Consider the following 13,580-nt stretch of genomic DNA (forward strand, 5'->3'; position numbering starts at 1 on the left):
AATGCATTCAAAGCCTTGATCTTCTGGATGTCTTTTCTTTGCAGACTACCTAATATTGCTCAGCACTTCCCAAGGGCATTCCAACACTGGCTACTAGCTCCCCAGACCACCTTCCCTCCCTGCTACTGGCCCCAGCTGCACACCCCTGCTGGGCTGCCATGCTGCTGCAACCCAATCTGCCTCAGCCCTAGCCCCACTATCAGGGCTGCCATGTCTCTGGGCCCAGCCCTGCTATTGGGGCTGCTGTGACAGCCACGTCTCTGGCCCTGTTACTGGCTCTGCCATGGCCGCTGCAGCGCTACCAGGACTATGATGCTGGTCCCAGCCTTGGCGCTGCTGGGGTCTGCGCTGCCAGCCCGCTTGCCACTGGTGCTCTCAGCTTGGACTCGTTGATCTAGAAAACCCATAGTTCTGCCAGATCATGGATGTTGCTGGAGGAGGGAGTCCCAGTTTTGGGAGTTCCAACCTGTAGTCCACTATTTTACATGTACTGCTACTATCCCCTAATTTTCTGTCCCACATTTCTTATATATGAATTTCCATGGGGTATGAAAATAAAAACATGTTTAATTCAATCCTGCAACAATGGAGATTTCTCCAGAAGTGAAATCTCTAAGCTGATATCATTGAGATGATAAACTTTTCTCAGGTGCTTCCCAGATGCAGAAGTCTTTCCAGGAGTTCTTTTATGCTCATGTCCTATAGCCCACTGACACTGAAATTATTGTCATTTTCCCTTTCACTGTAAATATGCTTAATAATCACTCTACAATTAACTCCTTTCCCGCCTCAAATAAACCTCGAGGCTGTGTCTACACTGCACACCTTTTCCGGAAAAGGGATGCAGATGAGACCAGTCGGAATTGCAAATGAAGCGGGGGATTTAAATATCCCCCGCTTCATTTGTATAAACATGGCTGCCGACTTGTCTCATCTGCATCCCTTTTCCGGAAAAGGAGTGCAGTGTAGACACAGCCCCAATGTATTCATCATTTGAATAGTGTAGGGTTGAAAATAGCTTTCAGATATAACCTAATTTTTCTACCACAGTGCTCTACTTCTCTAAAACTTTGCTTGGAGTATCTTGTCCCAGAATACAGTTTCTTTGAGAGGAAGGAACTTGATAAAAATCAGTCAAAGGTTTTAAATTACAAGTGTTGTTTATTTTTAAAATATTCTGATGTGTGTTTGGTTAGATCTCTAAATATGACTCATTCTTAGAATTTCATCTTTGTTTTATTTTTGTTTTGTTTTATAGATCTTGTTGAATTATATCTAAAATGTCTATTTATAATTAAATAAATGACAGTAATTCTTCTGTGAATATACCCAAGAATATATTATCCCAGAATATATTATCATTTCTGGACATGACAAGGGTAGAAATGGATGGGGAGCATAGTTTAGGTCTAGTGGGAAGGTGTGAATGTACACAGAATGTAAATAAGTTAAGAGGAATATATTAACTGTCCCTTTCCAAATTCTCAGAAGTTCTGAGGTTTCCGTTTCTTGATACCAAGGAATGCCTTGGTCACTGAGCTTCAAATCTCACGTCTCTTGTGTTAGGCTGATACTTTCGGATGAGCCACGCTCAAGGTGCTTGAAATATTTAAAGGAAGCTCAAATTCAGGATCGTTTGTCAAATCTGCAAAGACGTTAAACCAAGGAACAATAGAGATGCCAGTTAAAGTTTTGCTTGGGGGCAGCAACCCGGAGGCTTTCATGAGATCTTTGCTGTCCTGACTTGGCAATGAGTTCTTCAACATTGGTTTAGGAGTATAACTTCAGTTCTATCTGAGACCCAGCACTGCTTGCCTTCCTCAATGCCTAAGAGGAAGCACGGACCTGTAGACCTACTCTGAGTGAAAGAGGTCACTGGCATAAAAATGTGGTCCTCCCTCCTGCTTGATAGCTTGTGAGTCACCAAGAGCAGAATGCAGATGGGCTTTCTCAAAAAAGAAAAATCAATTACTGATCTTTTGTAATGGTTGTACTTTCAGACGAGTTGCATCTGTCCTTACTCATTCTGAGGACTGGAGTTCTCTGGCAAGAAGGAAATCGGACACACTGAAATGGCTTGGCTCTTTACTCTTGCAATCCTGATGGGAACCCTCGATAGAAAAATTTCCAACAACCTTGTGCAGGGTATGTGCACACCAAGAATAGACATATGCAACACATCTCAAAGAACAACTGTTACGGAAGGGAAGTAACCATTTTCTTTAAGCAAGATCTGCAGCAACCTCCAGCCAATCCACTTATTTGCTTGCATTTTGCAAGTGAAAAACCGTGGAGAGCAAATGTTATGACAGACATTACAATTACTGCAACAGTGGAGGTTGTCCTCCCCTCACATCCTTTCCCCCCTGCTCCTTGGTTCCAGAATGATTCTAACTAGAACATCTGACAGACTTCCCCCTCCCTCTCCCAAAAATACACACATTTCTGATGCTTAAATAGCATGCATCTTTAGGCTGAGGACCAGACCTGCTGATGTGATGGGTGTGTGCATGAGAGAGGGCAGTTGCCCCAGAGCAGTGGCTGCAACCAGAGCCCCAAGCTCTTTAAATCTCTGTCAGAGCACTACATCACATGGTCCATGAGGCTCTGTGCACTGGGTGGCAGGTAATGGTCCAGTCCAGATGGTGCTGAGGGATGGCTTCTGCCCCCTATAGAGAAGAGCACAGAGATACCCCATACACACTTTAAGGGCCAACGGAAGCTGTTGGCCCCCTCTCCTGAAGACCTCCTGAATGGCGTGCTTTGGGCTGATGCACAAAATAATAACCCAACACAAATGAAATTTCAGCATACAATGCTTTAGGCCCAGATTTTTAGCAGTCAGAGTAATCCATCCTCAGAACTGATTACCCGGATATGTGATAAATTCTATTTCACTTGGAGTATTTAAATCAGGACAGAATTTTATAAAAATATATTATAGTTCTATCATGACCTCTTGGATTAGGTTGAAGAATTGGTGGTTAAAACTATATGGCCTGTGTTATCTAGGAGGAGAAAACGAGATGATCATAATGGTCCCTTCTGACCTTAAAATCTATGTATCTTTGCAAAGGTTTCTCACAGAAAAAGTCATTTTCTGTTCACCACATTCCTACTTTTTTCATACATCCCTTTTCCACTCCCCCCTCCCCCCGAAAAAGTCTAACAATAGGGAACAAGGAAAATAACCCAGTGTTTCAATTTTGTTTTGCTTCTGATGTTTCCTTATAATTTACCACACAAACAGGAAATGTTGCAATTGGATGTTTGCAGCTGGGATAGATTTGAAATTCATGCTTCATTGTGCTCTGTCAAATCTGTTCCATGCATATTTTTATATGTGGGCTAATAAATATGAGTGTGGGAGCAAAGGACTGGCACTGAGATTCTGCACATGATTTTGCTAAAGGACATGTTTGCACAAAAAGTTCCTCCAGGAATGGAACCATAATGATGTTTCATTTGTAGCATTTTTGCAGGTGACATTGTAGTTTACAATTGACATTATTACATATCTCTAATGTCAAGATTCCATACATGATCACATTAACAGGAATTTAATTCACCAGACAAGTAAAGCTGAATTAGAATTTCCCACTGACACTCATTGTGAGGGTAAATATATGATACACAATCATTATGTGGCTTTAATATTTTCACAATCACATGGTACTGCATTTCAGACTGTAGGAGTCGGTAGAAATCAGTGGCCTTACATACCTTGCCATCTTACATTTCATATTGTGAAATGAGTTCAATGGTCCCTGCTCAATTTCAAATTGAAAACTGTCTATCACAGAAACACCATCCTACCAGTCAATTAGAAACCCAGCTGATGTTTAGGAGAAATTCTGAGCTGATTGAATTAATATTTCAGAGTTTGATTTAACCATGTTGGGACAAAGTTGGCAACTACTGCTTAGATTGAGCTTGATGGGATCACTGATAATTTTAAAATGAAAACTGGATGTTTTTACTAAAAGATATGCACTGGGAGTTATTTGGGGAAGAAGTACATTGGATGGTGTTTTAGAGGAGGTCAGACCAGGTGTCACGCTACGCGCCCACCGAGAGGCTTGTCCAGCACTTAGAGCCCACCGGGGCGGAGTGGGGGGTCCGGGCCCACACTCTCTCCGGACCCCGACCAAGGGCCCTAACGTCAGGGAAGTGACTCCTGACGGTAGCAGGCGGGGTGATGACCCCCAAACACACCTGCTCTCGGGTTCCACGGCCCGCCCTGGGTCGCTTCCAATCCGCCGCTCAGCTACCGGTTTGTGACCTCTCATCAGTCTCCCGCCTCCATACCTGTCCCTCCTTGTTTCTTCTCCTTTCCTTCCTCTAGTCCAGCCCTTTTATCCTCCGCTCTCTGGCCGGCGCTCCCCTCACTTCCGGGTGCCCCTCCTCCTTTCCCTCAGGCGCACCGGTGACGTCAGAGGCCCCCCCAGGCGTGTCCTGATGACGTGTCCAGTCACCGGCCCCCTGCTGCGCTGAGGCAGCCCTGACGGCAGCGGTTCCTTCTCCGGCGCCCGCGGCTTGCGGCGCTAAACAGGGACAGGGTTGCTTCACCCCGTCACACCAGGCAATCAGAATGGTCTCTTATGGCCTTGGAATTAATTAATTAATGTAGCCCATGTAGAGAATGTAGCCCATGTACACCCCACCCTAGCATTATTATATAATTCTTATATTTTAATCAAACTTAGAATATATTAATTTTAAAATGTTAAGGATCATGCATAAAAGCATAAATGAAAGGAAACTCAAATAAGATAATAGGCTATCTATAATGTTCTGTATCAAAGCTTTGTAGGAGACTTAGAAGAACGATAATTTTAGGGTGGGAGAAGTGCTTAGAGTTTGGTGAAATTATTCATACAAAATTTTTTAAAGAAAAATGCAGATTTGGTGACACCAAAGCATTTAGAAAATTAATGTTGGTGTCACCTAATTGTTTTGGTTAGAACAACCATTAAAAACTAGATATTAAAAAGGTCATTTTGGCAAGCATTTTTGTTTGTCCATTCCAAATGACTTCTTGTTTCAACATTTCTTTCATTTTTGTTAAAAAAAAAATGTTACAAACATGAAAAAAGAAAACAGAACATTTTATTCTGAACCAAAATGAAAATATTTTAACTTTTGTATTCTCCAAAAAACCTTCATTTTCATTTCTATTCTAAACAGTTTTTTAAAAATATTTTTAATTGCTGGGAAACCAAAAATATTTATTATTCATCTTGCTATAGTGGAATTGAAAAGTCAAGGGGATTGGAGCTAATATATTGTGTGTTTCACCTCTTGGCTATCAGTTTGATTCAAGCAGAACTCAGTACATCAGAATGGTCATACTCGTTCAGATGAAAGATCCATCCAGACCAGTATTGTGTCTTCCAACAGTGGCCAATGCCAGGTTCCTCAGTGGTAATGAACAGCACAGGTAATATAAAGTGATTCATCCCCTTGGCCATTCCCAATTTTTGGCATACAGAGGCTAGAGACACCATCCCTGCCCATCCTGGTTTATAGCCACTGAATGATCCATAGTCCATGAATTTATCTAGTTCTTTTTCAAACTCTGTCATAGTTTTGTCCTTCACAACATCTCCTGAAAAAGAAATTCCATAAGTTGTCTGTGTGTTGTGTGAAAAATTTCCTGTTTTTTTGTTTTAAATCTGCTGCCTTTTAATTTAATTCCATGACACCTGTGGTAAATGTTCAACTGTATGCACGTGTTCTCCCTGTGTTCTGTCTCAGCTCTATGCAGGCAGTTGGTACAACAGACCTTGAGTGAACTATCCAATTACACAAGATTTGTTAATTTATAAAGACATACAACCTGGTTTATTGTTGACAAACCATGTTACTAATATCCCATTCTACTGACCACTAATACATGTATTCCCATAAGGATGGACCAGCTCAATGAATGGCAGGACTTTCTGTTCCTACCAAGGCCAGACAAAAACATTTCTTCTGAGATACCTTTTTGTGTCTCGCTAATACTGTCCTTAAGGTTATTGACAAGTTCTGCTACCTTACAGACTTAAATGTTGGCGACATTGTAGCTCTTTGATTAGCCAAAGTTATGCTGCCTTTGGAAGATTGACTAAACAGTTATGCTCTGACCTTGGTGTACATTTTCATACAAAGGTAGCACTTTATCAGGCAATTGTCCTAACTATCTTGCTGGATGGTCGGAGTCATGGACCATATATTGTCACTACATTTAGAAACTTGATCAGTTCTGCATGAGCTGCCTCAGGAAGATTGCCCACGTGAATTGGTGGAACAAAATTCTAAACATGAAGGTCCATGAAGGCATCATGGTCATGGAATTAATGCTTATGGACAAACAGTTTCGCTGGATTGAAGATGGACGACATGTAAATACTGAAGATGGTCTTCTATGGCTAGCTTGTTTGTAGAAAATGTTCCACTGGCAGTCAGTATAAGTATTATAAAGATATATTAAAGGCCAACGTGAAGTTACACAGAATATCTCCCAGAGATGTGGAAATGACGGTACAGGACAGATTGTTCTGGCATAAAACTATTGCACAGTCTCTTAAAAGCTTTCAGAGTCAATGAATCCAGACATTACAAGCAAAGTATAGGATTTGAAAAGAATGCATTGCACCCTAGATTTTTAGGTGACATCTCTGATCAGATTTCCTAATTAAGGACTGGTTAAGTAGCTTGACAGTGGTAGAAAATGATAGGAGGCATACCTGGGTGGTCGACAAATGCCTTTGATGTCGACACCCGCGCATCCAGACTACCGCGCTGAGCCGACAAACAGCTGATCGGCTCAGCGCGGCAGCCATGTAAATTTAAATGAAGCGGCGATTATTTAAATTGCCGCTTCATTTTCCTATGCCTGGTAGCCTAATCTACATGCCTCTGGCGACAGAGGCATGTAGTCTAGACGTACCCTATTTTCCTTTTCCTTTTCCTTTTCAAGTCGATACAAGCTACATGGAGCAGAGATTGTTCATTGTTCTGAGTTTGTATCAGTGGCTAGCACAGTGGGAACCTAGTATCTAACTGAAGCTTCTGAGCCATGCAATATGTACCAGTAATAGTAACATAAAAGCAGTGTAAGAAATGTTTCTCTAGTTTGGTCTTCCATGGAACTATAATAAGCTGACATTGATCAAAGGGTAACTGAGGGTGGCAATGAGGAACTGCTTTCTTACAGTGACAGCTGTCTAAATGCAAGAGTCTGTAGAGGAAATTGGCAGAGGCACTAGCTCAGAATGATTTGGAAATAGATGTTTATATCACTGAGAACCTATTGTAGGGAGATAGGACAGACTTGTTAGCTTATCTCCTATCTCTGTCTCATGATATTAATTTTTATATTGTACAGAGCCTTTAACAGAAAACCTGTCTAATTTTGTGGCATTTGACATAAATAGGAATATTGTATTGTTGCCTGATCTAAGATTGCTTATGAATTTCCAGTTATCACCTTCAGGATAGACAGGTCCTTTGTCCCAGGATCAGGATCAGCATTCAGTTCTTCTGTGGTTGGGAACCCTGATGTGCACAGATGCAACACACACACTACAGGAACTCTTGTATAATTGCAAATATAGTTTATTAATACATTTAGCACAGTCACAAACACCCGCATGTCATAAGATAAATAGGGAATGTACATCTATATTTCCATACCATATACTCATGCCATTCCTTCTAGAACAACCCAAGATGTTAGCCACCATCTTCCTCATCCTCTGCACCTCCCCCATCATCACCAGGGCCATCATTCCAACACCTCCCAAGGACTAAATCTCCTGCTCCTACCACCCATCGGCTGGGATGCCACTTTTACCATATGTTACACTGACGTTGTTATGTTTGATGCATATTCAGTAGTGGCTGTTTCCTTTTCTCTGTTTTTGTATTTCCTTGCTTTAGTAATGGTGAAATGTCTTTTTCCAATAGGCCAGGATACCATTGATCTCAACTTATTATCATATGTGTCTAGTCATTACCATGGGCCTTCTGTGGTTGTCTGTCAAATTTATTTTTTCTATCTTACCACCATCTATCTAGGTGAAAGATCCCAAACATACGTGACCTAACTGTGCTATCTGGGTGAAAGGTTCCAGACAAAAATAGTAACTTTGCCTTAGCTCAGCATACAGGATGTGACCTGTAAGTCTCTTGTGTTACAGCCAAACTGCCACTATAAACCTACCATAACTTGTTATAATAAACATATCATCCAAACTATAGGAAAATAATAAAGTTATACATCTGTATGTGAGTGAGCAGGTTAGCACTATAGGCTACAGTATTAAATGCTGTAATTTATGGTTCACATACATCTGATCAAATCTGTGGTCAATCAATTCTTCCCAATAGAGAGATTTTCATTTTTCTTACTTCAGCTTCATCTGCCTTCAAAACCTAAATCATTCATGCATCATTGCCAGAAACTTTTTCCGCTCCCTGGTGCTGTGTGCTTATGAACAGATATAAGGGGAACTGCTAGCCCCTCATCATCTCCATTTATTTTTTCTGCCCATCACAATTATTGAAACAAATCCTCTTGCTTCAGCAAGATATTTTTCAATGGCTTTCTCTCTCTATTTTAGCAGTTTTTCTTAGCATAGCTGTATTGTAAATAGCACTAGCTTGGGTAGTTAGACCCTCCCTTTATCATAGAGGGGTTCCTTTCACCCCAGAGCTGGGCATGCCTCAGGGCATGGGCATTCAAAATGCACATGTTTAGTGCCAGTGGAAACTATGAAATGTAAATAATATTATGCCAAGAATGTGTTTGATGAAACAGAACCTTTATGTGAGCACATAGTACTGAATGTGTTACTTCTTTCATTTTCCCTGCTTTATAAAATCTCTTCCTCAGCTTAAAAGGTGCCACTTAACCAATAAACATACAAAGTGTATTGCTGAGGAGCTTTGGCTTTCAGTAAATACATTTTGAGTTAACAGGATTGACAATACCATAATAATAATGACCACGTGATATAAATGTTAAAATCAATGATGACGAACCATTTAGGAAGGATTGAGTAGATAAAATGGGAGAAAGAGTGCCATGTCATTTGATAATTTGGACAAAAATGATCTTGAATGCTTAGGACTGATGTCTTAGCAGACAAAGAATAAGATGTACTATTACATGGTGTATGCTATGAGAACAGGATGACAAGCTCCTTATGCATCTGTCTATCAGGTACAGGAAAATAAAAGCTATGTGATCACTGGGGACTTTAATTTGAGTGAAATATGCTTGAGGTCTGCTGCACTGCTAAAACATCCTTGGAATTTCTAAATATTATAGATGGCAATTTTCTAACTCAAAAGGGGTTGCATGGAGGAATTCTGTATTAATTCTTATCTTGACAGATAAAGAGAAACTGACCACAGAACTAAAGATTAATGGAACTTAGATACACGTGATCATTTGTTGTGGACAAACAGGACAAAGTCCAGATCAATAATACAATACCTGATGTTTTATAATGGCCAGTTTCAGAATGCTGAAAACTTTTATGGCCAAATCAGTTGTGAGGAAGAATTTTTATCAGAAAAAATGTGAGCAATAGTTGAGAATTGTTTAAGAACGGTTTACTTGGTTCACCAAAAACCACCATTTCCTAATCAATGAGACAACCGTATTGATTAAAACACTGAGTTGGTTAGTGGTGAAGTGGCGGCAGCTATAAAAAATAAATAAATGTGGGGAAGTTGCTAATAATGAATATAATTCAGAAACTAAAAACTGTAATTAAAAAAAAAAAGTAATGGAAAGTACCACAAGGAGATATCTGTGGCAAGCAGAGTTGAGGATAAAAAAATGGTTGTTGGTTTTTTAAAAAAATGTATACTATGAAAAAGAATGGATACCAGAATTATAGGATTATAGGGAATCAATGACTGAAAAAGATTTGGGGGTTGTGGTAGATAATCACCTGAAGATAGAGGGGCCAGATAACAAGTCTGAAAAATCAGAACACTTTTTTTGTGGATGGTATAGTTGCTCTTATAAGACAAAGCTACTAATATTGTGATGGTCCCAAAAAGATCAGGACCCAGTCACCTTAGCTGAAGAACATCTTCCAGTATGAGGCTATAGCCAATAAAAGGATAATGTGATCCTTTGATTCACATATATGGGAATCAAAGTAAGAACAGAGAGGTTATTTTAACTTTGTACTTCCTAGTGTGTGATCATTGCTGGAAAACATGTCCAGTTTTCATGTTGGCAGTTCAAAAAGCAGGTTGATAAAAAAGAGACAGTTCAGAGAAGAGCTCCAATAATGATTAAAGGATTAAAAGCATATTAGAGAATGATAATTCAAACAGCTCTGTCTATTTAGCTTAACAAAGAAAAAGTTAAAAGATGACTTGATTGCAGTCTGCAGGTACCTAGATGAGGAACAAATATTTGGTAATAGACTCTTCAAAGAAAGGTATAATTTAATCCAGAGGCTGAGGCTGAACCTAGACAAATCCAGACTGGAAAAAAGGCATTATTTTTTAACATAAAAAGTTGTTAACCTTTGGAAAAAGTTATCAAGGATTGTAGTGGATTCTCCATCACTGAGAATATTGAACTTAAAAGATGTGTTCTAGCATGGGCAGCAGGTGAAGGCCCAGCAGGGTAGCCAAAGCCCTGTTACCTTCCCCTGAGACCATGCCCCTTAAACAACCTCCCTGCCACCCCATCCAAGCCCCACCTAACCCCAGCTTCTGCCTGGCTCCAGCCTTCCCCAGCTGCTGGTGGGCAACATGGCATGGCCTCAGCCTTCCCAAGCTGTTGGGCTGCCATATGGTATGGTCCCAGCCCTCCCCAGATGCTGGGGAGCCAGGCTATCATGTGACATGGCTGGGCAGTTTGGGGAAGGCAATGCCTGTGGGGCTGGGTAGTTTGGGGAAGGCAATGCCTTCCCTTGGCTACATTACTGGCTGCCCATATGCTCTAGGAATGTTTTTGGGGAAGTTTTATGGCTTATGTTCTACAGGAGGTCAGACTGGATGATCATAATGGTTCATCCTGGCTCTGGAATCTCTATAAAGAGAGGCTCATCTAACAATCTACATAATTTGCTGATTTTGAATCATTTAAACCCTTCCAATATTTTATATTTTTAAAATGCCTAACAAATCCTCTGCTTTCTTAATATATTTGTGGGTTTCCTCCATTCTGTGTAACCATCTCAATCTTATTCACTATCTTGCCTTATAAGTTCTATATTTTACACACAATTGATCCTCACAGCTCCCTCAGATGATGGGTCCCTTCGTGGTACAAAAACTCCTTCCCCTGAGATTCCAGATCCCAGGAAGAGGATGCTGGCAGGATGCTGGACTCTGCGATTTGTGTCTTTTTTCTGTGGTCTATCCAGGGCATAGAGTGGACAACAGTTATAAAGGACATAAGTTCCATGGATCTGTGACAGAGAGTAAAAACTGCTTACACTGTGGTTCAAGGCAGTGAAGTTTCTGTCAGGCGCTTATTCTTTATCTATCCCACTTTCTCACATTTTCATCTCTACAAACCAATTCATAGTATTAGTGGGGCTACTGAGGATTTTAAAGTGCTGTTCCCTGGTTCTTCTATGAGGGGGAGAAGAGAAAGGGGTTGCTGGGGCCTTATATTTCTGAGACGATACCTATATCGGTGAAATTTACAAATCCCTAATGTAGACATGTTACAGGAATGTAAAGTGGGACATAATCACAGAATTTAATTACTTGCCCTCTAATTATATTGGTATGACTCTAAGGTAGACAGGGCCTTACATTCTCTTCCCCTTTGATTTCTAGTTGCATTCTTGAGTGACCTATGCAGTCACCTAAATGGATTGTTAAATTATTAGACTGGTGTCACTATATCATATTGACATGATCTTGCTAATCTCACCAGGATAAAGAAAAACTGTAGGCATTTCACCCTTGTGTCTTTCCCTTGGTTTCATATACGTATTTTTAAGATGATAGGATAGAGATGACCATCCACAATTAATGAAAATATGTGAAAATGAACAAAGATTAGTGGGCCTTAAGAACGATCTCCTGAAAACAACTTCTGAAAAATCAGTGGCATATAATAGGCCAGTGATAATATTCATAGTGATACTAACCCTGGAAAGTGGGAAAGGTGGGGAAAGCCATATTGACTGAAATATCAGGAGAAAAAAATCAGATTGAAAAATATGTTAATAAAAATGTATGGTGCTTATTGTTCATATGATTGTGTTGTATTTTGAAACAGAAAGTAATTGTGCTTCCATTATTTGTTAAGACAGAAACAAAATCTACCAACTATTATTTAACAAATTTTGCTATTACCACTGCACTGAATAAGGAAACCCTGGATCACTTTGAAATATTTCCACAAAAAAGCACATTAGATTTTAATGACTGTACACTGGGTGAAGGGAGGCACTTAACTTTATCTAGAAAGAATGTTTTTTAATGACTTCATTTATTCATTTAAAAAAAACCAGTAAAGTTATCATGTTATAATCTCCCAGAGATACTCCCGGGTGTGCTATTGAAAGGTAATTTCAGTGTACCTAAGGCTTCACACTGTAATAGAACCTGTTGTGCCTTTCAGCTTAATCACACAGTGGCATTTAGAAATCGTTCATTCTGGCAGGCAAAAATGTCTTGCAATAACACCATTACCACAACTTTCATTTTTACAGCAAGTTTTACTATCAAGGCAAACACATCCAAGTACTCTACAAAACATTTTAAGTACACAGCAGTCGCAGAATCACTGAACATAGCTAGTCCCTTGTGAACAAGCAGTGCCCCTCATATAATAAAAGTATCTCATTTTTTCATAAGGAGTTATTATTGTTATAAACCATGAACATGCTTTAACTTGCATGCAGCTTCCTTTTCCAAGCAATCCTATTAAATCAGGACCTCTGAGACCAATGTTTAAAATATAAGGTAACAATTTATATCCATTTTCAGGCTAGTGGGCTGATGCCAAAAGATCCTATGTTTTACAGGAATTCAGGAATAAAATGTGACTGTAGCCAATCACTAATCTTTACTGGGGCTGACTAAGCCTATCAGTGTATGGGATGACTTTGAACATTGTGGTTTTCCCCTTAATTCTGTAACGTGTATTTCTTAGAGCTGAAGAAAGGCACAATCATGCACATGATAAAAAGTGTTCCAATACTGAAATGTCATCTTGTCATGAGTGATTGAATGGAAATCTCCCCCAGGAAACAAACGCATATGTAATTTATTTAGGTTTTTGGTTCTCATTTAAAAGCCTGAAATGGCTTGGGTCCTATATACCACAAACGCTGTTTTTCTATTAATGCATTTGTGCAGCAGTTATGCTGTACCTAGTCATTTGAACTATCAGTTCATGGGTTTAAACTGGCAGCACAGTGTTCAATGAGGAGTCCTTGACTCTTGGAATTAATTTCTCTGCTTGGTTTGACAGAGCCTCTAAGCATGTTGACCTTGAGAGTATATTGTCAAAATTATGTATTGTGCCAAGCTTTTGAGAAGGGAGCTGATGAGAGTGCATATGGGTAAAAAGGACTGTCATGTGATGTTATGCTTAT

This window comes from Pelodiscus sinensis, chromosome 3 (assembly GCF_049634645.1).
Source record: "Pelodiscus sinensis isolate JC-2024 chromosome 3, ASM4963464v1, whole genome shotgun sequence".
Classification (NCBI taxonomy): Eukaryota; Metazoa; Chordata; order Testudines; family Trionychidae; genus Pelodiscus; species Pelodiscus sinensis.